Raw genomic sequence first — 27,378 nt, 5'->3', positions numbered from 1 at the left:
AGTTACTGCTTCATTTCCTTGCTTCCCTTTGCAGCAGAATTTCTCAGTCGAGTTTGTCATTATTCATCCCCATTTCTTCTCCTCACATTCTTTCTTAAATCCATTCCACACCCCCCATCACTCCACCGGAAGTGCTCTGGTCAAGATCACCAATGACCTCCACGTTGCCAAGCTCAGTAGCCACTTTTCAGTCCTCATCTTACTTGATCTCTTAGCAGCATCCGACTCATCTAATTGCTCCCTCCTCCTTGGTGCACTTTTTTCACTTACTGCTAGGACATCACACTTTGGGATTTTTTTTTCCCACCTCACCAGTGGCTGTTCATTCCTCTTTCCTCATTCACCTTAATGAGGTGACAGTTCTTTTCTCCTCTTTGTCTACACTCAGTCTTTGGAGACCTAATGGCTTTAGATATTTGTTTCTTTGTTGTTGTTTTGTTTTCTTTTTTGGGGTGGGCGGAGGTAATTAGGTTAGGAGACCTAATGGCTTTAAATGCTCTCTAGGTACCCATGACTTCCAGTTTTATCTCCAATCAAGACTCTCTGTCATAAACTCCAATGTCTGCACTCACTGCCTAGTAGACTTCTTCACCTGGTTGTCTAAAAGCATATGACATAAACAGCACATTCCAAAATGAAACTCCCATCCTTCTCACCTCACTCCACCAACCCGCATCATCCACAGACTTTCCCATCTCAGCTGATAGCAACTCCATCCTCATAGTTACTCAGGTCAAAACCTGGGAGTCATCCTGACTCCTCTCTCTAATATCCCACATCCAGCCCTTTAGGAAATCCTGCTCATTCTACCTTCAGGTTGTTTTCAGAATCTGATCTCTTCTCAAAGAGCACATAGGAACTTGGGAAATTTAATGAACCATTTTAAAGGCAGTCACAATCTCCTGAAAGATTTATGCCACAAAGAAGTTTATACTTTTGGACGGTACAACCATATAAAGAACATTTTTAAAGATCATACTTCACCTGCACATCACCTCCAATTGTGATCCTTAGGAATTGGTAGTGAAGCCAAAAGGTTTCCCTGAAACTATAGGTATGGATGGAAGACTGGAAGGGAAAGTGGATGAGCTCAGTCAGAGAGAAGCAGACATTAGGATCTTCCTAACATAGCTTCAGTGGAAACTAGTCAGGCAGGAGAGCCAAACATTGAAAGGCTATCTAGAAAGAAAAGGAGCTTAACTTTCAGTAGTGATTTAAGAAGCTAATAGTCTTAGCATTAGATTGAAATAATATCTGATTCTTAATATAGCAATGAATTGGTATTACTGCAAGTTTTTAACTGATACTTGGTGAGAACACGAACATTTAGGATTGGTTTCCCTCACTTTGCAGACTTCTACATTTAAAACTGCATGATTCTTAGGACCAATACCAACCTCCCAATCTTGAAGAATTTGAAGGCCCATCTCTCTCCCATACTTGTCACCTTAAAGCTCTTGACATCTGGAGAACTTCTTTCAAAAGCCATCTACCATGGTTATATTCTGGTAAATGGTTAATATTTAAGCACATTCAGTGCTTCTGAAGATAACATGTGCACATGAGTCTCAGTCTGCTCTCCATCCATTAGTGAATAAAGAAACCAATAGCAGAGGCTGAGTCATATAGAGTGCAGTGCAGCACTTTATAAACCTTTTTTTTAACCACAGTGCACCATAAAAAAATGTTTATATTATACTCCAACCCATACTTTATTATGAAGACACAAGTATTTGTTGCAACTTGGAAAATAAAGTTTTGTTGCAACATGTGCATTTCTTGCTAAGGAACTGATGCACTCAATTTTCTATTCTACTCTAATATGTATATATACTTAAAACTTTTTGTTAAAACCCTTAAAATTCCTATCACTGGCATCGGGGTTAGAGGTTGGCTTTCAGCAGTGACTTAGCCACAGAGGGTTACAAGTTGGGGGTTTTAGCCTTATTCCCACAATCTCCACCAGCCTTCTTCTTCAAGCCATCCTAAACAAGCATACAATCCATATTAGTTTTCAATTGCTACATGCCAGATAACCCCAAAACTAGTGACTTTACGTGAAAAACATTTATTATTTCACACTTTATTTGGGTCAGGATTTGGGAGCAGCTTAGCTGGGTGATTCTGGCTCAAGATCTCTCATACGGTTGCTATCAAGCTGTTAGCTGGGGCTGCAGTCATCTGAAGCTTAGCAGGGACTGGAGAGTCTGCTTCTAAGCTCACTCACATGGCTGCTGCCAGAGGCCTCTGTTCCTTGCTATGAGGGCCTCTCTAAAGGACTGTTCATGACATGCCAGCTGGCATCCTGCAGAGAGACTTTTGGGGGTTGGGGAAAGAGCTGCAGTGCCTTCTGTAACCCAGCCTCAGAAGTGACAGAGCATGACATCTGCCATATTCTGTTGGTCACAAAGACCAATCCTGATATGGCATGCAAGGAGACTATGCAAAGGTGTGATTGCTAGCAGTTAGGGATCATTTGGTGCCATCTTACTTACACAATCCAGGAAAATGTAGTTTCAAGACAAACTCCCTTCATCACCCCCTACTTCTAGCCAGGCTGTCACCCCTCAGCCTTCTATATAGAAATTCTAGAGCATGACTGGCCTTTAGAGTTTCAAAGGTATATATTTAAATTTTCCTAGAATTTACTAGTTGGATAGCAATGGCAAAGTTACTTTCTGATTCTGTTTCCTCATTTAAAAAGTAGAGATAAAATCTATCTCACAGGGTCATTATGAAGATTAAATTAAATGGGATAATATTTGTAAAATATCTGACACATAACAGGTATTCATTAAATAAAGCTATTACAATTACCAACAGGAGAAATGGGAAACACAAGTTACTAATTTGGTGAGAAATGATAGATATGAATTTTGTTTTAGGTAGCTACACGTGTCAGCAGATACAGGGATAAAGAGCCATTATTAAACAGGGCTTAAATGGTTCAGTGGCCTCCATTTTGATATTGTTACCACCTCTGACATAAGAGTACTATGATATACTGTTTCTACTGGGTAAAATGCATTTGAAAATAGGCAGGTGAATTCAATTAAGAAAAATATGCACTCTCCCTCTCTCCCACCCCCAGAAAAGCAAAATGGTTTCCTTAGAAGTAAAATCAGAGCATCTTCTGTTTGCCTGAGAACTCACTGTCTCCCAAGTTGACCCATTTCACCTTAGGACAGTTCTTATTATTTAAAAAATTAGCGTTATTTCCCCCCCCCCCTTTAATACAGCGACATCATTGTTGATTTATACTGAATTTACTGTCAACCAAAATCCCTTAGGTATTTTTCATGACTTAGCCACTACGCCACATTCTCTTTCTCCTAAACTTGTGCAGTTATTCTTTGGACTTCCCTTAGTTTTCTTCCTTTCCTTTGGTGCCTCTTCCAGATGCCCTGGATTCTCTTTTACTTATTAGGTACACTCAGAATCCAACTGCTGCATGTATTGCTGTGAAGAACTCACACTTAAAACCTTCTCCAGAGGATTGCCTTTGGGACACTGGAGGTGCCTGGGGATTTACATCCATCTCCCAACTAGAATGGCCCATAGCCAATAACTGACTGGTTTGGAGGTATAAGAACCCAGCTCCCTTGCCTCAAGGTTAAGACAACACTGTGATCCAATCTGTATACTCTAGAGATCTCGGTGGGATCAGGCAGAAGCCAGGCTTAATCTAAACCATATTCTCTCTCTTAAGCTCTCACTTCCTACAGATTTCTCCTAAGGGCACAACTTTAATAAATCACTTGCACATAGATCCCCATTTTGGGCTCTGCTCCTAGGCAATCTAACCTTTTATGACTTTTGATTATAGCAAACAATTGTTTTTAATGTTTTTTACTATTTTAACTATCCTTTTAAAAAATGATATTGGCTTTACTTCTAGTAGGTTATTTTGAATTTCTCATGCATTATTATTTGTATTTATTGAATCCTAAGGGCCAGATTTTTTTCAGAAAAAAATCACCTCTAATATTGTACTATCGATGGGAAAATCAAATTAATTTTATAAAACTTTACTGTAAAATAAACAAGACTGGAATAGATCTATTTCATTAGGTGAGGATTAGCCCCATTGCATTCATGAATGTCACATCTTTCATCGAGCAGCTTGCCAGTGGTACCATTTTTAGGTAGACACTCTATTTCAGTCTCATTAGTATCAGGATTTCTTTTGTGCCAAAGATTTTTTTCTGAATGATATCTTTTATTTTTTATTTTTAGTAGTGGACACTTAATTGGCCAAAACACTTATCTTCAATGAAAGGCTCGTCTTTGTGTTCCCATATTATGTGTTATTTCTTGGGCGTAGCTTCCTATGGAAAAGGAGAAGCCCCTGGGAAGGCTGCCGGCCCCATTCCTGGTGCTCCTGGATCCTCTCATGTGGAAGATCTTGCAGAGAAAGCCTCACCTGATTGGAGTGATAAATTATAAAAGGAGAAAGTGTCACGGTGAGGTAACATGGCCACACATCAGCTGTAAGGAGCTGGCGGTAATCAGGTCTGCAACTACCTAACTTATTTAAGGAAGAACAAAGGTCAATGTCATCAAGGCCTAGAAAGATGTTTCTAAAAAATTCTCCTACATCATGTCTAAATATCATGTCACTGAATTGAATGTGAGGCCAGTGGTATGGGAGGACATAAAAAGCAGTGTAGAAGATGCTAGAGTTTTGATTGAGTCTGAAATGTTCAAGGAGATGGTCATAATCATAGGTTGTTTGGAAGATGTGAGAAGAATTGTAACAGTTAAAGACACCAACCAAAACATTGAAAAGGAAAATCACAAGTTGACAGAATGTGGCTGGTTCTTCTGGAAGGTTTTCTAGTTTTTCCATCAGTGCTTTGTAAGAGTCTGTGTTCAAGGAATTCTTGGGCTGGGAGGTTGTTGATAATGCTTTCAGCAAACATACCAGGCTGCTCACAGGAGAGTATAAAGTGAAGGATGAAGTTCCTTAGCGAGTGAGAAGGATTGTTCAAGAAGCCCATCCCCAGTCCTTCTGGAGTTTTCTGTTTGTTACAGAAAGTAGAGTGAAAAATTCTCTGAGATGGCTTTAAGCAAAGAGAATTCATATACTTTTTTGAGTTAGATCAGGCATGGAAAATCTGTTTCATTTCATAGGTTACCTTTGATCAAATGACGGTTGTCTGGAACTCCTTGTTGAGAAGAATTCTGAGATGATATCTGGGATGATGGAAAAAGAGTACTGACACCAGGTAATGTCTGTCACAGGTGTGGGCGGGCAAGGTGTGTGGAGGTGACATGTGCCATGTTATTACTGGTTGTAAGTGTGAGAATACCGTCAGGTAGGTGGATTTCTCTTCCAGATCCTGTGCAGAGCAGATTCAAGTACTGTGTCCTTTGTTAGCTAGTAGTTTGACTTGGAGTAAGTGGTTTCACCCCTTCACACACTGGTTTCCTTTACAGGAGAATGAAGTTTCTATACTGGATGATCTGTGATGACCCTTGAATTCTAAAATTCAAGGGGAGGGGGAGTACAGCCCAGTGGTAGTGTGCATGCTTAGCATGCACAAAGTCCTGGGTTCAATCCCCAGTACCTCCATTTAAAAAAAAAAGAACTCTTGCTGTTAAATTCTAAAATTCTATGACTGATTGATAGTCAAACCACAAATGCATTATTGTGGAGGACTGAGGACTGTGTCTTAGTTTGGGTCTCCCAGAAAAAGACCTGAAAATAGGATTCAATTGCAAGTGATTTTAGTGGGGAACTAAACAACATTGGTAGAGGATGTTAGCAAATCAGTTACCACTTAATCCCACTAGGGAAACTCAGAGTGAGTCCTCTCTGGGGGTCAAGGTTGCTGCGATAGTTTTACACCAACTCTAGTCAATCATTGGATAAGGGCTTGAGGGAGTGGGAGGGCACCTTAATTTACCTGCACTTTCTCTCCATGTCAAGCAAAGCAGACTTTGGCACTCCAGTAAATCCTGAGACTAGCAATACAGTTGGAAATATGACCAAGGTGCGCTTTAATGGTTAAGAGCCAGGGGATACTGACAGAGTCTGTTAACCTAGGACTTTTGGAATAAGTACAAGAGCTCACTGGCATTTGAGGTATTAAATACAACTGATACTCAAAAATCGTGGATAATAAATTATTTGCTTTTGAACCTTAGGCTCGAGTTAGAGAAATCTGTGAAATCTAATAGTTATTTTCTATTTGGAAACCTATGAGGAAGGTTTTCAGATGGCGCTGCCTGGTAATGCCTCTTACTGTTTTCTTCACAGTCAAAAGACCAAGACAGCTGGAAAGACTGTCATTCAAACAATGTTCTAGCCTCAAGCCAAACCAAAGAAGGTCTGAACCTCGTGTTGGTAAGTGGAGATGTTTTATATTTCTCGGTAAGTGGTGCTGTTTAGTAAATTCTCCACAGAACAATGGTGTGTAATGCATTGGTTCTGTGATTTAAGGTCAAGGATTGAGATCATATAAATCTGAGAAGTTAAACCCACCAGAAGTTCATGCTGGGCTATACTTACCATCCCCTATAATGTCCATATGTGGAGAGACCCGAATTTAACCACAAACGAGGCTGTGCAAATCCACCTTTTATTTCTCTATAACTTACCTTGACTTACTCTCAACCCAGTTCTGTTTTTCTCTTCTGTTCCTCAGCATTGAGGGGGAAGACAATATGTTCATCACATAATATCACCCTTCACAAATGCACCCCGTCGCTCCGGCCTGAGCACTCTCGGGGACACAGGCAGAATGAGGAGGGAGAAAGGTTACTAGTACAGGTACTAAATGCTCAGTTTGGCTCTTGCCTGCCCTTCCCCTCTACTGGCTTCCTCTTCCTGGGAATCACCAGTTAGCAGAAGATGCAGACCCTCATATTCCAGTTAGTGGACATCCATGACACTCAATCCCGGCTGCACATCAGCATCACCTGGGGAGCTTTATAAATACAGGTGCCAGGCCCCACCCCTGAAGAGCGTGATTTTAATTGGTCAGGTATCTGGTCTCAGTGTCAGTAGTTTTGGAAGACATTCCTGGTGATTCAAATATGCGGCTAGGCCTAGGTATGTTAATTAAATCAAAACAGTTACTCTCAGTTCCTGCCTGCCTGAAAGTAATTCTCTCTCTCCTTCAGTCTCTCCCCACCTGTGTTTGTCTCAGTCTCTCTATTGTTCTGTCTCCACCTCTGCCTTTCACTTTCACTTTCCTTATTTTTCTGTCTCTATTTCTGGTCTCTGTTTCACTCATTTTCAAGTCCTATGAGCCTTCCCTGACTTCAAATGCCAGTCATAAGTCCCAGGAGCCTCCGCATCTGACCAACTGGCTTTAAAGTCCGGGGTTCCCACACCCCGCTTCTCAGGTTTGGCACTTCACTAGAACAACTCACAGAACTCAGAAAAACACTTTTCTTACATTTACCAGCTTATTATAAAGGATACAACCCAAGAACAGCCAAATGGAAGAGATGCTTAGGGCAAGGTGTGTGGGGAGGGGCACGGAGCTTCGGTGTCCTCTCTGGGCACACCACCCTCCCAGTACCTCGATCTCTTTACCAACCTGGAAGATCTTGAACCCCTTTATTTAGGGTTTTTTAATGGAGGTTTCATTATGTAGGCATGACTAATTAAATAATTAGATTTGTGACTGAGTTCAATCTCTAGCCTCTCTTCTCTCCCCGGAGGTCAGGGAGTGACCTCCCCTGAGAGTTCCAATTGCTAACTGTGGCTGGGTCTTTCTGGAGACCGGCCTCTATTCTGAAGCCATCTAGCCCCACAGCCCCCAAGAGTTATCTCATTAGCATATAAAAGACAGTCTTTTATGGAGATTCCAAGGGTTTTAGGAACTCTGAGCCAGAAACCAGGGACAAGGACCAAATATTTATTTTTTATTATATCACAGTGGGAAACCTCTAAGAGTGATGGATCATAAACTATTTATCCTTTAAAACCAGGACTCATGCCTTGCCAGGTAGACAGTCAGCCATGAGAGTGATTTGAAAATGTCATAGTTTCCCACATTTGACCATACATTCCCATAACTCACCTGCTATCACGCCTGAAATTCTCACCTTAATAGCTCTCCTCTGATTAAGACATTTTCTCTGGAGTGAATAAATTCCTGGCAAGAAATCAGAGGCAGGTAATATTGATCACCAGCATGAGGATGTTAAAGGGATTAGTGCACCGGAAGAGCTGTCTGTACCTAGAAGACAGAAGCCTAAAATGAAGTTAGGCTGGAGAAGCTGGAAAAGCCCAAGGAGGCTGCCTGGGAGGGGAGGGGAGGTGGGACACCAGAGGGGCAGGGAGTGCCTGGGTGACAGAGCTCACCAGGAGGGCAGGGTGGTGGCAGACAGGGACCCACTCTCCTCCTCCATTTTGCTGGAACCCTGCCTTACTTAGGGTATGAAAGGGCAATGCCTTAAAACAAGCCCTGTAATTTCCAAGTGCTCAAGAGCTTTCAAGGTCCTGAGAAATTTTCATCCTTTCACATCTCCACACATCTGAGAATACATTGCTTTTACCTCCCTGAAAAATTAATCTGGTTGAATGAACATATATGTAAATTGCTATTCTGGACAGTAGAATGGGGGTTCAGAGATCTGGACACTGACTGCTTGGGTTCAAATCTTGGGCAAATCTTGGGTGATCTTAGTCTACTGACCTGATTTCTCCGTGCCTCTCTTTAATCTGTGAAATGGATAAACCAGCACCTCATAGGCTTGTAAATCAGGTCGGGGGAGGGATTAAGAGTTAAGCTCACAAGCTTGTTTTGAGAACTGAGTAGATAAACCCAGCTTTTAAACAGCATCCAAAACACTCAACAATGTAGTTGTTGAGTTAAAGAATCCTGATTGTAAAAAAAAAAAAAAAAAAAGAGCCTGTCACAGTCCCAGTGAATGAAACCAGCTAGACTGAGGGAGCTGGACTTGGCAGGAATCCACAGCTTTTTCTGATGTCAGTTATTTTCATTTCTCAGTAATCAGATGGTCACTTCCGGTAAGTAATGTGCTGTGTGTGTTTCGTTTTCTTCCTTTTTTTTTCCCCAGCTGCACAGCCTCACAGAGATTATATAATTACACAAGGTGGATACTTAATGTGCAAGATAATAACTCATGTTCTTGGGGAAAATGATGTCATGAAAATGGTTTCCATTGTTCTAAAAGAGTGTAAACAGCGGAAGTACACATCTGTTTCCCTTCCAGCCATTGGAACAGATTTGTAGCCTCCTGACACTCAGAGATTCTGAATAACCCAGACTCCTTTAGACTTAGTCTCACTAAGCATTGTTAATGAACTCAATACTGAGTCCAGGCAGCAACCTGTAAAGCAGAGAGTGGGCAACCTTTTAGACCCTGAGGGCCGGCAATGGGACCAATGCCTCTTTTATCCATCTTTCCTCTTTATTTTGTGTTCCTTAAGTTCTTTCATGTTTGGCCCCTTAACTTCATGGTTTTCTCACTCTTCATCTTTTCCCTTTGGGGGAGTCATTTGCTCTTACTATCTCAGTTACTATTTCTGCCCTGACTCCAGAATCAGCATTTCTAGCCGCCTCCAGGTTCTCCTTTGAGGGACTTCTCTGTTACCATAAACTTCATATCAGGATCCAAACTTGTCATCATCTCTTGCAAATAGCCACCCCTCTTGACTTGTCTCATTTCCTACTTTCCTCCTCCTGTGGTGCCACGATGCTTCCAGCTGTCCTGCCACCCTTGCTTCTTTGTGCCCCCAGACACCCTACCTCTACCCCTAGTCAGCAAATCCTACTAAATCTTATTCCACGGGATTTTCAGTTTCAGCCTTCCTTTTAGTTTCCAAACCCTTAATCCCTCCCCCATCTGATTTACTGCAGTGTCTCCCACTGGCTCCTCATTCATGCGTTCATTGAATAGCATTCAACTGAAATGCTATTAACCCTAGGGGATGCAATCACGAGTAGGAGACAGTCACTCTCCTGTAGCTCAGGTTCATCCTGCTCAATTTCTGGGAACACTGTCCTCATCACCTCTATCATATCACCTAATAATTTGCTCTTAGTTGAAGATGATGCTAATGACCACTCCTGATTCATTCGCATCCAATTGCATAGGCTTTTTAAAAGGCCCCGAGAGGTACCCTAATGCTTTCACATGGTTTTATGATTTAGTAGCACCTCAAAAGTAAGATATTTTAAGCACCACGGGTTAAGACCACTCTTTTCTTCCCACTTTGACTTCTCAGACCTCTCAAACTTCCCTTGGGTGTTGGAGTGGTCATAAGCATTTTGGGAATACAGCGAAGGAAAGGTGTATATGGGAATATTGGGAATAGGATTTTCAACATTTTGAAATGTATACTTTGTTATGATTTCATTTCTGATTCTAAATACTCACTTTTATACGTAAGTGTATGTTTGTAATTTTGTATTCTTTTTCTGAGGTGTATAAATTTCAAAACCTGTGAAACTTGGACTCACCTCGACTGTTAGTTTCCCCATTTTGCAAATAAGAACTTGAAGTATTAAAGCACCAGGTCATACAGCTAGTAAGCAACATATGTGGCTTCAGACCCAGGCAGCCTGGCCTGTACGTTCCAGCCATTACATTTTTTCACATTATGTGTGTTTTTTTTTTAACCGTTATGCCCTTAATTACTATATTCTTAGCTACCACATTCTTATCTCTATTATCTATTACCTTCTATTATCACCTCAATTTTATAGCTGAGTAAACCGAAATTTAGAGGTATTGTGGGCTGAAGTGTGTGCCCCTCAAAATTCATATATTGAAGTCCAAACCCCCGGTGCCTCAGACTATGACTGTGCTTGGAGATAGGGTCTTCAAAGCAGTAGTTAAGTTAAAATGAGTTGTTAGCTGGCCCTAACCCACATGACTGGTGTCCCTGTTGGAAGAGGAGATTAGGACACCAGTAGATATTGAGGGAAGACCATATGAAGACACAGGGAGAAGACAGCTATCTAGGAGCTTAGGAGAGAGGCCTTAGAAGAAAGAAATCTTTTCAACATCTTGATCTCAGATTTCTAGCCTCCGGAGGTTGTGAGAAAATGAATTTTTGTTGCTTAAGTCACCAGTCCATGGCATTTTGTTATGGCAGCCCTAACCAACGAATGTAAGAGGGATCAGATGACTTACCCCAGATCACGCAGCTGGCCAGTGGAGAGCCAGGACATAAACCCAGAGCTTCTGCATCCACATCACATGTTCTTTTCTCTGGACTACATGTTCTTTTCTCAGCAAGAGGTTGTTAGAAAGGCCTTATTAATGAAAAAACTTAATTGAATGGATGAACTTAATTCCTTAGAAATCCAGAAGAGAGAGACTCCCACAGAAGGGACAGAATTTAAAAGAGAAGATGCTACATTATGTTAAAGCTGTTGAGACCACAAGAACCTCTCTTCAACTGTTTACCCAATATCTGCAACTTTCTTGGCTCTTGTCCTCCTATCATACCCATTTTGAAACACGCTGACTTTGGATTAATTCCATAACCTACTGTCTCTCCTGCTGCTCCTAGATAGAATCATTGCTAATTCATGGTCCCCAACCTCAGCTGGACTTCACGTGCCTGGAATCCCTCATTGCTTCCTCCAGTCAACTCCCTCATGCAGTTCCCATTTCAGCCCTCTCCGTGACGCCTTCATCACTCTCAGCTAAACAGCTTTCCCTCCTGCTTTTATTACTTGTCTTCTCCTCAACATCAGTTACAATTAACCACTCCATTCTTCTCATTTATCTATTTATTTTCAATTATTTTAAAAAACTAAGATATAATTGACATATATTAGTTTCAGATATATAAGATCATGATGTGATATTTGTCTATATTGCAAAATGATCACCACAATAAGTCTGGTTAATATCAGTCCCCATACAGGGTTAGAAAACCTTTGTTTCCCCTTGTGATGAGGACTTTTAAGATCTGCTCTCTTATTGTCTTTCAAATATGCAATATGGTATTATTGACTATAGCCATCATGCTGTACTTTATACTTTATACATGCTGTTTTATAACTGTGAATTTGTAGCTTTTGGTGCTCTTCACCTGTTTTACTCACCTCCCCCCACCACCCTTCACCTCTGACAGCCACCAATCTGTTCTCTGTATCTATGACCTTGGGGTTTTGTTTGTTTGTTTATTTATTTATTTGTTTGTTTGTTTTTGGATTCCACATATAAGTGAAATCATATGGTATTTGTCTTTCTATGTCTGACTTATTTCACTTAGTATAATGCCCTTAAGATTGATACATGTCATAATTGGCAAGATTTCATTCTTTTTATGGCTGAGTAATATTTCATTTTATATATACCACATCTTCTTTATCCATTCATCCATCAATGGACACAGATTGTTTCCATTTCTTGGCTATTGTAAGTTGTGCTGCAATGAATATGGGGATGCACCCCATGCTTCTTGAACCTCTCTTCTTCCTTTTTTCTAGAATATCTTTCTCTCAGACTTCCTCCTCCCTCCCTAGAGAGGTTATTTGTCTAGAAAGACATACCTTTCATATGCTTTCACATTCCATATGTATTCTTCTAACTCATCCCTTATCACTCTGAGGGGAAGTGATTTCTTGTCTTTCTTCCCAACTAAACTGAAATTTTCTTGAGGGCAGAGACCAAACACAGTGCTTGATACATAGAAGATGGTCATTAAATGATTATTGAATGTATGTTAAATTCATTTTCTAGAAGGAAGGAGAATCAGTGGAGAATGATATTTTGAAAAAGTGTTATAGAAGAACAAAATTTTGAGGAGGCTATAGTTCATGATTTGAAATGCTACTGAGGGTCTAGAAAGAAATAGTCATTAGATTAGGCAACTATGAGGTGATTTGTGACCATAATCGGAGCAATGCAGAAAGAACTGTTATTGGGAAGAAGCCCATGAAATGGGTTTGGAGATCAGAAGAAGTTAAGGAAATAATTATTGAATGATTTCAAATTTTTGAGTAGGAATTTGAATGTCACTGAATCTCCCGGAATTCCAGGGAATATATGAGGTAAACATTTTTATATTAATTCTAAGTTCTCTTTGAATCTGCCCTTTGGAAACTGTTTGAATCTGCCCTTTGGAACTCAGGGAAGGTCAAGGAGGCTGAATTAAGCCTATTTCCTACAAACAAGAAACGAGGGACACAGAAAGGGACACATTTGTACCGGGAGGGCCCCACAGGATCCTGCTCCATTTCACCAGTATTGCTAAGAGAGCGCTCTAAAATGGAGCTGGGAAGCCATTGAGGAAGTGGGACTTATGCATATCTCAGCCTGAATAGAATCTGAACTTTTGACCATTTATTGTCTTAAACACAGGCATTCAGAACAGCTGCACACTATTCTAGAAACTCAAGATACTTATCAGACCCTTACACTAAATAACTCATGATAGCCTTTTCCTTAAGGACAAATATTACTTTGCACATCAGAGCCAATCACAATTCTGGCAAGACAACTTAGAACAATCTTGTGGTGTTTGCCCTTATAAGCATCTGACTCTCTTCCCCAGAATACCCTCAGTTTTACCTGAATCTATGTCTCCCCAGTTACATGTCCTAGGACCCCCAAATAAAGTTCTTTGTTCTTTGCAGCCTGGATGATTGTTGTTTGACATGTTTACCATTATGTTGAAACATGTAAAAATTCTGCTCTTTTATGTTATGAATCCTAAATTTCTGTTCTTCCCTGAATTATATCTGTAGCCCTTAATGTGTTCTAGGTTCTAATATTCCCTTTTTGGGGGGCCGGGGGGTGGGGAATGTCTTTTTTTCCCCCGTTTATATTGAATTTTTAAAGTTTTGTTGACCCCATACTTGTTCATTTTAAGTTGCTGATTTTGTGTTGGTATCTTCCTTATCTCAGGCACTTTAGTTGGCATTTTGTTGGAGTTAATATGAAAGAAATACCAACCTGCACTATAAACTACAAAGGCCCACAGAGAAGCGTTTTCATTATTATTTTTTTCTTTATTGGCAGAACGTTTGTTCTTGCTAGCAGCATGTTTTGTTTTAAAATTTTGTCTTTGAGCCCAGTTTCTGACAAGGAGTTCCTACATACCTTGAACTTCCCGGGTGTGGCAATGTCTTTTGTTCTAATGAGGCAACTCTGGGTGGGCTCCTGGATGGAGACTGGCTGCAAGAAAGACCAAGCCATGATTAGAAGCTTGGAACTTTCCATCCCCGATTCTCCAGGTAGGAGTGAGGGGCTGGAAACTGAGTTAACAATCATTCATGCCTACACGATGATACCTCCATAAAGAGGCAAGGTAAATGTATTTGACTACGTTAGCATTTTAAAACTTGTGATTCAGGGTTAAGGTGACTACATATATGCACCTGAAGTGGATGGAAAGGGGGCAAGGCACAACCATTGAAGGAGTGACACAACAATTGAGGACAGGACATAACTGGTTAGAACCAAGATGGCAGAATATTCGACTTCCAGTAGACCTTGAGCCTCATGATACACCAACAGGTGCCATGGCAGTTCCCAGGCTGACCATAAAGGGTCAGAAAGTGGGCAGGGGGACGTTTCCTGGAAATCCTTGCCCCTTCCCCAAAGTCATTGAAATAATCCTCCTACCCATTAGCATATGAAATTGCCAAGCCCATAGAACCTAAAACTCTGCACCTCCTGGTCACTCTCACTCTCCTCTCTCTCTTGCCTTCTGAGATGGGCCACACTCTGTCTATGTAGTGTGTATCTCCTAAGCCATTTTCCCTTCTGAAGGAGACAGATTGCACTCTGTCTATGGAGTGTGTCTCTCTAAATAAACTTGTGTTCACTTTACCATGCCTTGCTCTTGAATTCTTTCCTGTGTGAGGCAAGAACATCCCTAACACATCTAATTTTGGTTCCTCCCTAAACCCTAGGAAAACCACAATAAAGGTGTTTAAATGGACACATAAACCCTTAAGAACAGGGAGAATATTTAACACAACAACAACAACAACAAAAAAAAAAAAAAAGAAAGAAAGAAAGAAAGAAAGAAAGAAAAAGAAAAGGGAGAATAGAAGGTGACAGCAAAAACATTTTTAGCAACCAACAAGCAAATGGATCAGTAATAATAACTATAGATAGCTCACCCATCCTAGGTGACCAGCCACTGGTTAGAAATAAAACACTTCATAGAATTCATGTAGTTTTAATTTTATGTGGGAAAATAAATGGGCAAGAACATCAGAGTACTCCAGAGTCAAAAGGGGTCATGAGCAGAATTTGTCCTGGCAGACATTGAACCCTTTGAGACCCTTGGTATGTATATAAGAATATCAACAACAAGAATATTAAAAAGCCCATACCTTCCACCATACTTGCCAAAAAATTCCAGGTGGATTGAAAGCTCAATACTTAAAAATATAAACAGATATACTCCCATGTATGTGAACAGTCTAGCCCTGGGAGAAATCACTTTTTGACTGCTGATGGAATAGAAATGAAAAAAAGATGGACAGGTTTGTTACTTAGATAGTTTTAACTTTGATGGAATGAACATCAATAAAGCTGAGATTTAAAAATTCAGAAGAATAGAGAAAATGTTGGCCCATAAACACGAAAGTTCAAAAACTGTAAAGTATAAAAGCTCATATCAATGGGCAAAAATATCAACTGTCCATTAAACAAATGATTAAAAGACAGTTCATATAAGAAGAAACATGATTTTAAATCATGGTTTTTAAAATATTCAGTCCACCTTGTTGGTAAAAATGGAACCTACTGTTAAGTTTCATTTTGAACCTAAAAATAGAATTAGAAAAACTTTTGAAAAGTGATAAAAACCCAAAGCCTGCAAGGCTTCAGGAAAGCAGAGCGGCTCATGCATTAATGATAGTAATGTAAATGAAGCCAGTTTTTCCCAAGGGCAAAATGATGCTTTATTGAAAGAATCATAAATTTGCCTAACCCCTGACCAAGTAATAGAATTTATCCTGAGGAAAGAATGTTTAATAAAAAACAAAAAGTGTACATATGCAATGTTTATTTTATGATAGTAAAACACTGGAAGATAGCTAAGATGCCAACAATGCCAAAATACAGAAGCTAACTTTGGTATATCAAAATGATATACTCAAAATATAAAGATGATACAGGAAATAGAAAACATTTGGTAAAATCAGTATATTATTGGTCAACTACATCTCAGTTTAAAAAATGTTTTGGTTTTAAAATATAAGAAGGTAAAATGAAAATGTTTAGGGTGAAATGAACCTGTTTCCCAGTGAGATGGATTAGCCAGTGACAGACCAGCACTCCCACTTAAAACAACTAGAAAATCAAAACAAAAATTAGTATAGTGATATATAAAAGATATAAAAATGATACAGGGGAATAGAAGACATTTGGCTAAATCATAAAAGGAAGAATACCAGACTGCGTTTACATCAGAACTTTAAAAGAACCCTGAGTATGCAGACATAAAGGAGCCACAAGCACAGATAGAGGGAACATTTCTAGATGGGTTAAGATCAACAGACTTGTGAATTATTCTGTAAAGGTGTTAAAATTCAATTTTGAAAGAATTTACTATTCCTCTAATGAGAACAGGATTTTCTTTGCAGGACACTGAACTGGCTTATTAAAGAAATACAGTTCATTGCTGCCCCCCTGACTGGACAGATGGAAAGATGATGATGTTTCACTTTGGTTCTGTGAACTTCACTGCAGCTATATTTACATAGAGAAGAGGTCAGACATAAAGGATGATCCAGTGGCTTGCCCTAGTCTAGGGGACTGTTCTGTAAGGAGGAAAAATAGCTTCCTTCTACCTTTCTGAGTATTTGGCTGAGACCCCTGTAATAAAAGCAGATTAACAAAAGACAGACAAACAGAAGTTTATTACATGTATACCTCATGTGCATGTGGGAGATACCCAGCGAGATTGCATAATTAGGGTGAATAACCCGAGGTGGCTTAGAATCCAGACTTAGATACCATCTTAACAGGGAAAGTGGAAAGGGATGTAGGTCTCTGAGGGGAGAGTAAATGATTTTTAGGACAGATGAAGGGCCCTTAAAAGGGTAGATGAGAGGTGTGATAGTTTGTGACAAAGTGTGTCTGGGTGTGGTGTCGACCTCTAGTCAGTCTCCTCTCCTGCAACAAGAGTTGATCTTCCTGGGCTGATGAAACTCTGGAGAGGGGATTTATGACAACTGAGTTCCCTTTGGAGTGTCTGTCTTTAGGCAGATCAGGGGAGTTCAGAGAAAGCGTCTCCCTGCATTTGCTGTTTTATATGTCCTAACAGCTCAAAATTATCCAGATACCAAAGCAGCATATTTTGAGGGTGGCATGCCCTGAACTCCTACAGTCATACTTTGGGGTGGCATATTCTGCCACCCTTTAGTTCCAACTGAGACAGTTAACAAAAAGAATGTTTCCTAGGAATTGAGCAGAAAGGAACTGTTAGGTACTAGCCACATGCCAGAAAAGAAATTTGAGAAGTGGGATTGCACTGGGTAGAACTGTGTCCCCCAAAAGATATGCTGAAGTCTTGACCCCAAACTCATAACTGTAACATTTGGAAACAGGGTCTTGGCCGATGTAATCAAGCTAAAATTAACTCATACTGTATTAGGGTAAACCCTAATCTGGTGTCCTTTTAAGAAGATGGATGTTTGGACACAGGCAAATATCAGGAAGACACTGTGTGACAACGGAGGCAGAGACTGGAATGATGCAGCTGCAAGCCAAGGATTGGGGGCAACCACCAGAAGCTTGGAGAGAGGCATGAGACACTTCCACCCTCAGAGCCTCCACTAAGAACCAACCCTGCCAACAACTTGATTTCAGACTTCTGGCTCTAGAACTGTGAAAGAATAAATTTCTTTTGTTTCAAGCTACCCAGTTTGTGGTACTTTGTTACAACAGCCCTAGGAAATTAATACAAAGACTAAAGGTGTACCATCCAGTAGAAATACTAATTAAAACAAAAAAACTGACTACAGCTGACTACTGGCTTCCAAGGCAGTGGCAAAATCCATGATTCATTGTTTTTAGGAAAGCACTTTATGTGGAATCCCCATCACTGTCATAGTCTAGGTCAGGGCTTGGTAAACCACGGTCTGCAGACCCAGTCCACCTCACGGCCTGCAAGCCAAGAATGGTTTTTATATTTTTAATAGTTGCAGAGTAAAAAACCAAAAGAGAAATAGTGTTTCATGACATGTGAAAATTAAACGAAATTCAAGTTTGTGTGTCCATAATAGTTTTATTGAAACATAGCCACACTCCTTTATGCATGTACATTCTATGGCTGCATAAGGGCAAAATGAATAAAAAAATTTTAATTAATTTGCTCAGGTGTTATAAAAGTAAGAAATCTCCACTCCACTTTCTGATTCAGCTTTGGAAAATTTGCAATCGTTAATTCTTTCCCTGCCCCTTTAAAATATACATTAATCTTTTTGAAAGCTTAAAAAAAAAAAAAAAAGCCTCTGGCCAGTTTTACAGCCCAGGACTGTTTTCTCAACAATCTGGGAACCATCTCTTTGAAATGCAATCATTAAGAAAGGTGGAACCCCATCTCCCAGTTTCCCTGGGAGGGTGGGAGCCTAACTTCACCAGGCTTCGGTCTCCAAGTTGTAACTACCTACCTGTCATAGAGATAGGAGAACTTGTATTATTCTTCTGGATAAAGGCAGTTAGCTAACACAGATGGACACCCCAATTACCAGGTGAGTTTGGGATGAACTATATGTAACAAAAGGTGCTGTCAAGTCCTCTTACTTGAGGACTAGTTATCATTCTTCTTGAGAGCATGTGTCATGGCCTGTATCTGCCTGGCTATACATATAGGTGAGATTTCTCTCCGTTTTAGCACCCCTTTAGTGGATTGCCTGTGATGAGCACCACATTCTGGTTTAATACTTAATCATTAACTTTTTCTTTCTTTCTACTCTCTTTCTTTCTCTTCTACTTTGTGGAACAGTTTTCTGGGTTGGCAGAAGATATGTTTTTTAATGATATTTCCCCCAACAGTTGCTTCTGGTCCATGACGGCAGAATTGAGGAGCTGCTGAAGAGACCATATGGCCTGCAAAGCCTAAAATATTTGCTATCTTGCTCTTAATAGAAAATCTTTGCTGCCCCTCTGGTCTAGGTGACAAGGTGTGGGTGCAAGATATTAGAAAAGCTGAATCATTCAGTATAATAAAGTGAGAGGAATTTGAGGTTTGTGTGGGTGACTCAAAGAAAAGTGGTCAAGGCCTGAGGACGTCGGGATGGGGTGGAGGAGGAAGTGGATTTTAGGGCAAGGGGTTGCAAACCCAATTGTCTAGTGGGGGCTAGAGGTTAATGTCAATGAATGAAGTGAGCCAAATGGAACTTTCAGTGAACAGAAGCCAGGAGTTGGCTGATCCTGGCTCCACTTGATTGCTGACATGTGAGGGAATAAATCAAGTGTTGGGAACTGGTCCAACTTTTTCCCAAGAGAAGCTGGAAATCTGAGGTTTATATGGAAACTCACACTGTTCCAATGTTAGCATCTAATTCAATTTTCAAAAGCAGGTCGTAGGCAGGCTTCAGTTGGGTGGCTACCAACTTTTAACTGCTGATCTAGCACTTGTGGGAAGACCTCTCCATATTAACACTGAGTGAGGAGATGGTTTAGATAGGAAATGGCTGATAAATTCCTGGAAATACTTAGGAATGACATTGACCTAGGAGTTGATTCCTGCACTGAGATATAACTAGTCCAAATCTTCAGTGAATGTGCCAGTGATGATTTGAGGGAAAGAAAGAAGATAGTGTCTTTAACACAGGAGCAGCGTGGAAACAGGAGCTAAGAAGCAGATTTCATGCAAATCAAAACTACAATGAGGTATATCATCTCACACCAGTCAGAATGGCCATCATTCAAAAGTCCATGAATGATAAATGCTGGAGACGGTATGGAGAAAAGGGAACCCTCCTACACTGTTGGTGGAATGCAGTTTGGAACAGTCGTTATGGAAAACAGTATGGAGATTCCTCAAAAACTAAAAATGGACTTACCATATGAGCCAGCAATCCCACTCCTGGATTATACCCAGGGGGAACCTTAATTCACATGCACCCCAATGTTCGTAGCAGCACTATTTACAGTAGCCAAGACATGGAAACAACCTAAATGTCCATTGACAGATGACTGGATAAAGAAGCTGTGGTATATTTATACAATGGAATACAACACAGCCATTAAAAATAATAAAATAATGCCATTTGCAGCAACAAGGATGGACCTGGAAAATGTCATTCTAAGTGAAGTAAGCCAGAAAGAGAAAGAAAAATACCATATGATAGCACTTATATGTGGAATCTTTAAAAAAAAAAAAGACAAACAAACTTGTAAATTTACAAAACACTCAGAGACGTAGAAAACAAACTTATGGTTATTGAGGGGGAAGGGGATGGGAAGGGATAAATTGGGAGTTTTAGATTTGCACATACTAACTAATACACATAAAATACATAAACAACAAGTTTATACTGTATAGCATATTCAATATCTTGTAGTACCCTATGGTGAAAAAGAATACAAAAACAAATATATGTATGTTCCTATATGACTGAAGTGTTGTGCTATACACCAGAAATTGACACAACATTGTAAACTGACTATATTTCAATAAAATTTTTTTTTTAAAAAAAGAAGCAGATTTCAATCTGGAAAAGTGCAGTCCCCCTGAAAAGAGCTATATTGGTGAGGGAACTTCCCACAGTACAATGGATGGGGACTTGAAATATTTTATTTGGACAGTAAGTAAAGAATAATCCAAAACAGGATATAATTTGGGAACTAGAGTACCAGCACAGAGTAAGTCCTAAATAAATGTTGGCTTTTGTAATCAGCCATTCTTTGGGGGACTACAAATGAAAACAGGATCACTTGGCCCGGCTGCAACATCAGCTGGGACAGAAATAAACAAAGGGAGCTCAAAAGGAAAAGATTAGGCGTATGTGGTGGCTTTAAATATGTCATCAAATTCTTATCAACACTCCTCCTGGGAGGAAGTGGAGTCTATTTCTCCTCTCCTTGAATGTGCACTGGTCTTAGTGATTCGCTTCTAACGAAGAGAATGCTGGAGAAGTGGTGCTGCATAACTTTTGAGGGCAGGTCATAAAAACACAATACAGTATTAGTCTCGCTCTTCTCTCTCTTTCTCTTCTCCCCTGTCCCTCTCGACATGCCTTAGGAGCCAGGCTGCCACCTTAGAAGTCCAGCTACCCTGAAGCTGTCATGCTGGAAAGACTACATGGTGAGCCTACATATTGATGGAGATGCCAGAGGAGCCCCAACTTTTCCAGCCCTCAGCTGTTTGAGTTGTTTCAGTTTAGGCACCGGACGTGTTTGAGTAAAATAGCCTTTGAGATGACTCCAGCCTCCCCTACAGTCGGACTACAAGCACACGAGAGACCTTGAGGGAGATTGCCCACATGAGCCCAGCCAACCCCCAGAATCTTGAAAGATAATAGTAATAAGTGAGTGTTGTTGTTTTATATCACAATATTTTGGGGATGGTTGTTAAACAGCAAAAGACAACTAGAATAATGTATTCAGCTCCTGCTGTGTCAAGAATTTTTAAAAGCTAGATTCATTGCTGGATATAAAAAGAGAGTTATTTATAATGAAACTTCTTTATGTTCTTGCCTTGATTTCACTGACAAATTATGGGAATTAAGGAAGAAGTTGATATGTAGGATAGAGATTTCATTTATTTTTAATTCAGGGATATGATTGACTTATGGAAACAAAAAAATTTACCAAACAGAGTAAAGACTTCTAGAATGTAAGGGCTTTAAAATATCTACCTTCTTGTATGTAGAATAACTCACAAGATTGTGCTTTCTGACTGATGGTAATATGTCATCCAAATAACTTGAATTTGAAACTGCAAGGAGGAAGGACACTGCTGATTTTTTTACAAGGTGCTCTGGTTGGGCTGTGAAAGATGCATGGATCGGGCCGATGGCCCTCGTTCCCAATTGCTGATCTGCCCTCATTCAATGGAATGAAAAGATGCTTTAAAACATCATACCCAATTATGTTACAGGCTGGCTTCTCCAGGGATCTGACACTCACATGAAGTGTAGTATGCAGGATGTTTACTAGGGAATGCCCTTGGGGTCAGCACCTGTAGAAGGGAGACAGAAGAAGCTGGATTGGACAAAGAGGTCAAGCTGCAGTGTGGGCCAGAAGATAGCTTCAGTTGACCCCAGAGGGTGCTTGACCACTAAAATGGCCTGTCAGAGCTGTCCCATGTTTGGCTGGGAAGGCTGGGCCTTTATATTCTCAACCAAATCAGTCATTGGATGAAGGCTACCCCAGGAAGGGCATGGCCTTGGGCAAGGCAGCTCTGCCACTGATGTAATTCCTAATGAGCCGAGAGCTGAAGGCTGTTGGCTGATAGCATGTCCAGCAGCTGAGTCAACAGGTCTCTCCTTAAAGCAGACCCTGCGTGGTGCGTCACTGTGACCACCTCAAAAGAGACAAACACTGTGGCTGAGAATGGATCATCCATTCAGTTTCTAAGTATGGCTTTTGCCTGCAGACATCAGGATTCCAACCAGGAGCGATGAGTTTCAAGGGGAATTGACTGAGCTAAAAGCAAAGGAGACTTGAGAACATGACATAGTCTCCCTGGAGTTTGGGGATGATTTTATCAACCTCTGAATTTCTGAAATTTCTGCCTATGTGGTCAAATTCTAGGCAAAGTTGTGTCATCTCAAGTCTATGAATGTATTTTAGTTTCTGGCTATGAACTGCATTTTTATGACTCTTTTCAGCTTACTTTGGATTTGACCACTGCTCATTGAACTTGAGAAAAAAATTTATTAGTAAGGACACAGGATTTGATAAAACAGATTTGGATGTTGTATTGTTAAAAGTCACTTTCCTGTACCCTATGACTTATTTAGTTATAAAACACTTGTAATTCGAAATGACCACATTATCTTTCAAGTTACTACTTTGAAGAATATTATTTAATCCAATTGATTTGACAGGACCATGCTTGTGCAGAAAAGAAAGTTAATTAACGCAGCAGGCCTGAGACACATCCTTGGAAAGGCCTGCTTGCAAAGTTGGCCTCTGGTTGGCATCTGATCTTAAATTTGGGGAGAGGCCCCCCAGTTCCCTAATTGATAAGAAATATGGCTCACTTTGTACGACCAACGTGGTTTGTGTTGAATGCCCGCTTTCCTTCAGGGAGTCTGGAATTTTGGTTCATGCTAAGTAGAGAGCGCCTGTGTGACCAGCCCTAAATAAAAACCTTGGGCACTGAGTCTGTAATGGGCCTTCCTAGCAGACAACATTTCACATGCGTGGTCATAATTCAGTGCTTGAGGAATTCAGTGCATCTTTTGTGACCTCACTGGGAAAAGACCCTTGGGCCATCTTTCCTCCAGACTCCCCCCATGCACCTTCCCACTGCTAACTTTGCTTTGTATCCTTTCACTGTAACAAATTGCAGCTGTGAGTATTTCTGTGCTCTGAATTTTGTGAGTCCTCTTAGATTATTACTGAACCCGAGGGGTGATCTTGGGACCCCCAACACAGTATTATTATCCTACATGTAATTAAATCATGTTTTTCTGTCTGATGGTCTACACCTGGGAAATGTAGTACTCAATGATACCTTTTCTTAAATTAAAGCCAAAAGTAGTCATGTTTACTCATAAAGTTAAGTGAATAAAAGATTGGTGGTTAATACAGAAGACAGAGGATAGATTTCAAGGACTAATATCCACTATTAGCCATTTCCATAGAACTGATACAATCTGGGACCAAGAGCCAGTAACTAAGATCTCCAATCCATTTTCTAAGAAGCCTGGAAAAAAGCCTTCACCTCACCCCTTCTCATCACCCCCTTTCTACCTCCCCTCTCAAACAAAGGATGGGAGAGATGAGGCAAAAGCAAGGCCGGTGAGGGACCATGCTGTGAGCTGTCAGCAGCCCTGCGAGCAGCAGCTGGGGAGGGGGTTTATTACCCTGCAGAAGGGATCTGAGCAGAACAGCACTGAGAAGGATAGCGCTGAGCTCTAGGGGAAGATTGCCTGGGTTTGTATCCCAGCATTACCTTTAACCAGCTGTGTGACACTGGGGCAAGAGAGTTAACCTTTTTGTGCCTCAGTTTCCTCTTAGTAAAATGGAGGAAATATTAATTTTCTCATAGGCTTGTTGTATTAATTATTACATTTTAACCTTTAAGCTACATGTGTCCTTGTTTTATGATTTTCGTTACTGCTTTTATTTTTTCCAAGGTAGATTTCTCAAAGGTAAAGAAGAGATTAATGAATGTCTTGGTGACTAACTGGGCGCAGAAATGAAAGGAAGCCGTCAGCTTCAAAGCCTATTTGACTAGGAGAATATTAGTACAGCACTTGTACTAAGCTGTGTGTGGGGTTGGGGGGAGAGCGTACCGACTGCTCTATCTGACAGTACCACCTCTGTTGGGATAAGGGTATAGTTTTGTGTGGAAGCTGGCTCATACTGGATCACCAGAGCTGACTGTTCAATTTTCAGAAGTTTTGTGAGCCAGATATTAACCACCATTATTTAGAATTACATTGTATGAATTTAGAGAGGTAACAGAAAAGTGGCTTACCCCACTTCTGACATCATGTCCTCTTTTCGGGGTCCAGACTAGGAATTTCAGGAGCCAAGTGAAGCGAAGAGGTGAGCATGAGAAACAGGGGGCCTGGAGCTGGTTCGTAGAAAAGTTGAAAGGAGCCTGATGCTAGGTTTATAGAAGTTCGTAGAGAAGCTGAAAGGGGAAATTTTGAGGAAACAGAGAAAGGGAAGTTCAGCCCCCAAATGTAAATGTGAGTGTTCTATTAAAATCAGCTGAGACTATGAGGTGGCAGGAGAAACAAGGAACAGCCACGTAAAAAAACAGCCACCTCTCTGTTGGCGTCCGCTCCCCTTCCTCCCCCCCTCCCCCCCTCACCCTTGATAGGGCACTTGCTTCCTTGGAAGGAAATGAGCTTCAGGAGGCAGACGCCCCTGTGAAACAGAAATGTGAGAGAATTAGCACACTGTAGGTGGGGGAGGGTATGGGTTCAACAAGTGAAAAGGGTCAAAATTTAGGAGAGAAGACAAAGTACTTCAGGGGCTAATGATGGTTAACAATTTGCTCCTAGAAATTTTTTCCCTTGGCTTTCAAGACCTGCCATCCTGATCCTCTGATAGTTCCTCCCCAGTCGACCCGGGAATGATGAGCAGACCATATGTGTGGCCAGGCACATTGCTGAGGATTAAATAAATCCTCAAAAGAAATCCAGAAATGGCTAGCTAAAACTTTTACTATAGTTTCAGCTTCACTCTGATTTTTATAAAATGATGGTGTGAGGAAAAAGATAAACTGTTTGCCCTGTTCTGGACCCTCAAACTGGGGAGAGGAGAGTGCTGATTTTAGTTATGGTTTGAAATGAAAGGGTGACAATGCTCTGAAGGGAAAGTCACTACTGTGTGGCTGAGAGCAGTTACCCCGCCCTTCTGCATCCTCCCCACTTACCCCTGTTGGGGTCCAGGGTGATTTGGACTGGGTGATGAGCGCCACCTGCAGGAAGAAAGCTGGAGGTAGTAAGTAACTTAGGGTTTAGCATTATTCTGGATCAGAAATTAAAGTCCAGTAAACACTCTTTGACCCATCTCTGGTTCTCTTCTTCCTGAAATTTAGTTTCACTGTGACTAAGAGACAATACGTAAGGTCTAGCCCTGCAGGAAGAAGCAGCTCTAACTTTGGCAGAGTCTAAGAGACCTCATAACCTCCTTCACAAAGAAAACAGAATCCGGCAGGAGAGAATTCCCAGACCTCCCCATCACCAATCATTCAAAATCACCCACTTCCGTACTCCACCCGCACCTTCTTCCTGGTGCAGTGGGGAAACTGTCCCCTTCCTGAGGCTAGTGCCTCCAGTATCCCTTCCCACCATCTCTCACAATCTGTGTCCTCAACCTTCCTTACACTTCTTTCTACAAATATTTAAACATATCTAAGACTCTTCAATCTTAAATATATTTAAAAAGCCAGAAAAACAAAAATAACAACTCCCTGATTCTATAACCCCGCAAGATGCTACCTAACTTCTTCCTCTTGTTCACAGTCACAGTTCCGGAAAAAGCTGACAATGCTTGCTGCCTCTACTTCCTTCCCTTCCTTTTGGCCCTCAGTCTACTGCCGTCTCCCTCTACTCCCCCCTCACCAGGAGACAGTGCTTGCCAGGTTCTCAGGGTCCAACAGACATTCTCTTATCTGATGTGTTGGTAGTATTTGCATGATGATCCCTCCTTCTCATTTGAAACACTCCTTTACTATGGTCAAGGAGACACACATTCCTAGCCTCTCTCCCACCTCCGTGCTCCCACTGGGTAGATGCCACTATTAACTATTCAGTTGCTCAGGCCAGCGTGGATGACCATGGAGTCGCACTTGAGTGTCTTCTCTCCCTGCCCATATCCTTCAGCAAGAGCAATATAGTTTGGAATCCCACCCCTTCTCAGTCCTGCTTAGCCAGCACCCTGGTCTCAGCCACCCTCACCTCTCACCTGGGACACTACAGTAGCCACTTGGCTGACCTCCTGCCTCTACCCTGGCTACCACTCAGCAGCTCAGATGACCTTCCACAAGTAAATCCCAAGGAACTCCCCTCTTCCCAACCCTCCAAGTTTATCCCCAATCCCCTTAGGCTTCCAGTTACACGTTGCTTCCCCATAAACCCTCCCGGAGCCCCCACACCTGGGCTTGGAGCCCTTCCTCATTTGTTCCAGGAACATTGGTTATTCCTTCCAAAAGCACTTATTTCACTGTGTCCAAACTCCTCTGTCCCCACAGCTTCATGAGCTCAGTGAGGGCAGGGACTCTGTCTGTCTGCTGCGTCCATTCTGAGTGCATGGCACCTAGCAAATATTCCATAAAAAATAGCTGTGAATGTACTGATTTCCTCACATTTCTAGACATAATCTTAACAGATCAGGGAACAAATGCAAAAGAAGGAAAGCAGGGTAAAATTCTGATAATGAATTGATTGTGGAAAGAAGCGCTCAAATGGGCCCCAAACGTTCTAAAAACTCTGTAAAATACCAGTCTGCGGCAAAAGTGAAGCCATCTTTGTGCCTGAACAAGGTCTAGTGACCCAGAGCTGCTGATTTCAGCTGTGGCTTGGGTGAGTGGAAGATAGTGCCCTGAGTTTATGGTCCCACGTACCCAAACGGAGGGGAGCCACAAAGGCGATGGCCAGTCTTTGCTGTGGTCCAGAGATGAAGGTCAAAAATTGGGAGCTTTCTAGTCTAATCTTGGAGCAACTGTTTACAGCCAAAGGGAATTTGTAAACTTACAATTTAAAGAGAAGATAAATTTTTCCGGGGAAGCCATAGGCAAGAAACGTTGGGCGGGAGTTTTCCAAGAAACGAAAG

General features: G+C 41.1%; 2 long non-coding RNA genes across 8 annotated transcripts; one reads left to right on the top strand and one right to left on the bottom strand.

The window, feature by feature from the left end:
* Positions 1–4,291: 4,291 nt before the first annotated feature.
* Positions 4,292–27,360, bottom strand: LOC135323082 (uncharacterized). Of its 4 annotated transcripts, none has more exons than XR_010384243.1 (7): positions 27,301–27,360; positions 25,478–25,522; positions 24,569–24,727; positions 14,047–14,121; positions 11,122–11,243; positions 8,062–8,195; positions 4,292–4,423 (listed from the first exon to the last, which is right to left on the bottom strand). It is a non-coding gene; the product is annotated as an uncharacterized LOC135323082 (long non-coding RNA). The 4 variants fall into 4 exon arrangements; XR_010384241.1 differs by lacking the exon at positions 4,292–4,423 and adding an exon at positions 22,001–22,096 and having other exon boundaries at positions 6,764–8,195; XR_010384242.1 differs by lacking the exon at positions 4,292–4,423 and having other exon boundaries at positions 6,764–8,210.
* Positions 5,088–17,825, top strand: LOC105090291 (uncharacterized). 4 transcript variants are annotated; one of them, XR_010384235.1, is made up of 5 exons: positions 5,088–5,228; positions 6,263–6,349; positions 6,651–6,775; positions 16,548–16,674; positions 17,514–17,825. It is a non-coding gene; the product is annotated as an uncharacterized LOC105090291 (long non-coding RNA). The 4 variants fall into 4 exon arrangements; XR_010384237.1 differs by lacking the exon at positions 6,651–6,775 and having other exon boundaries at positions 17,561–17,825; XR_010384234.1 differs by lacking the exon at positions 6,651–6,775.
* Positions 27,361–27,378: the final 18 nt, after the last annotated feature.

Source organism: Camelus dromedarius, chromosome 2, assembly GCF_036321535.1.
Source record: "Camelus dromedarius isolate mCamDro1 chromosome 2, mCamDro1.pat, whole genome shotgun sequence".
Taxonomy (NCBI): domain Eukaryota; kingdom Metazoa; phylum Chordata; class Mammalia; order Artiodactyla; family Camelidae; genus Camelus; species Camelus dromedarius.
Note: the sequence above shows the minus strand (reverse complement) of the source record. Positions and strands in the feature narration are given on the sequence as shown.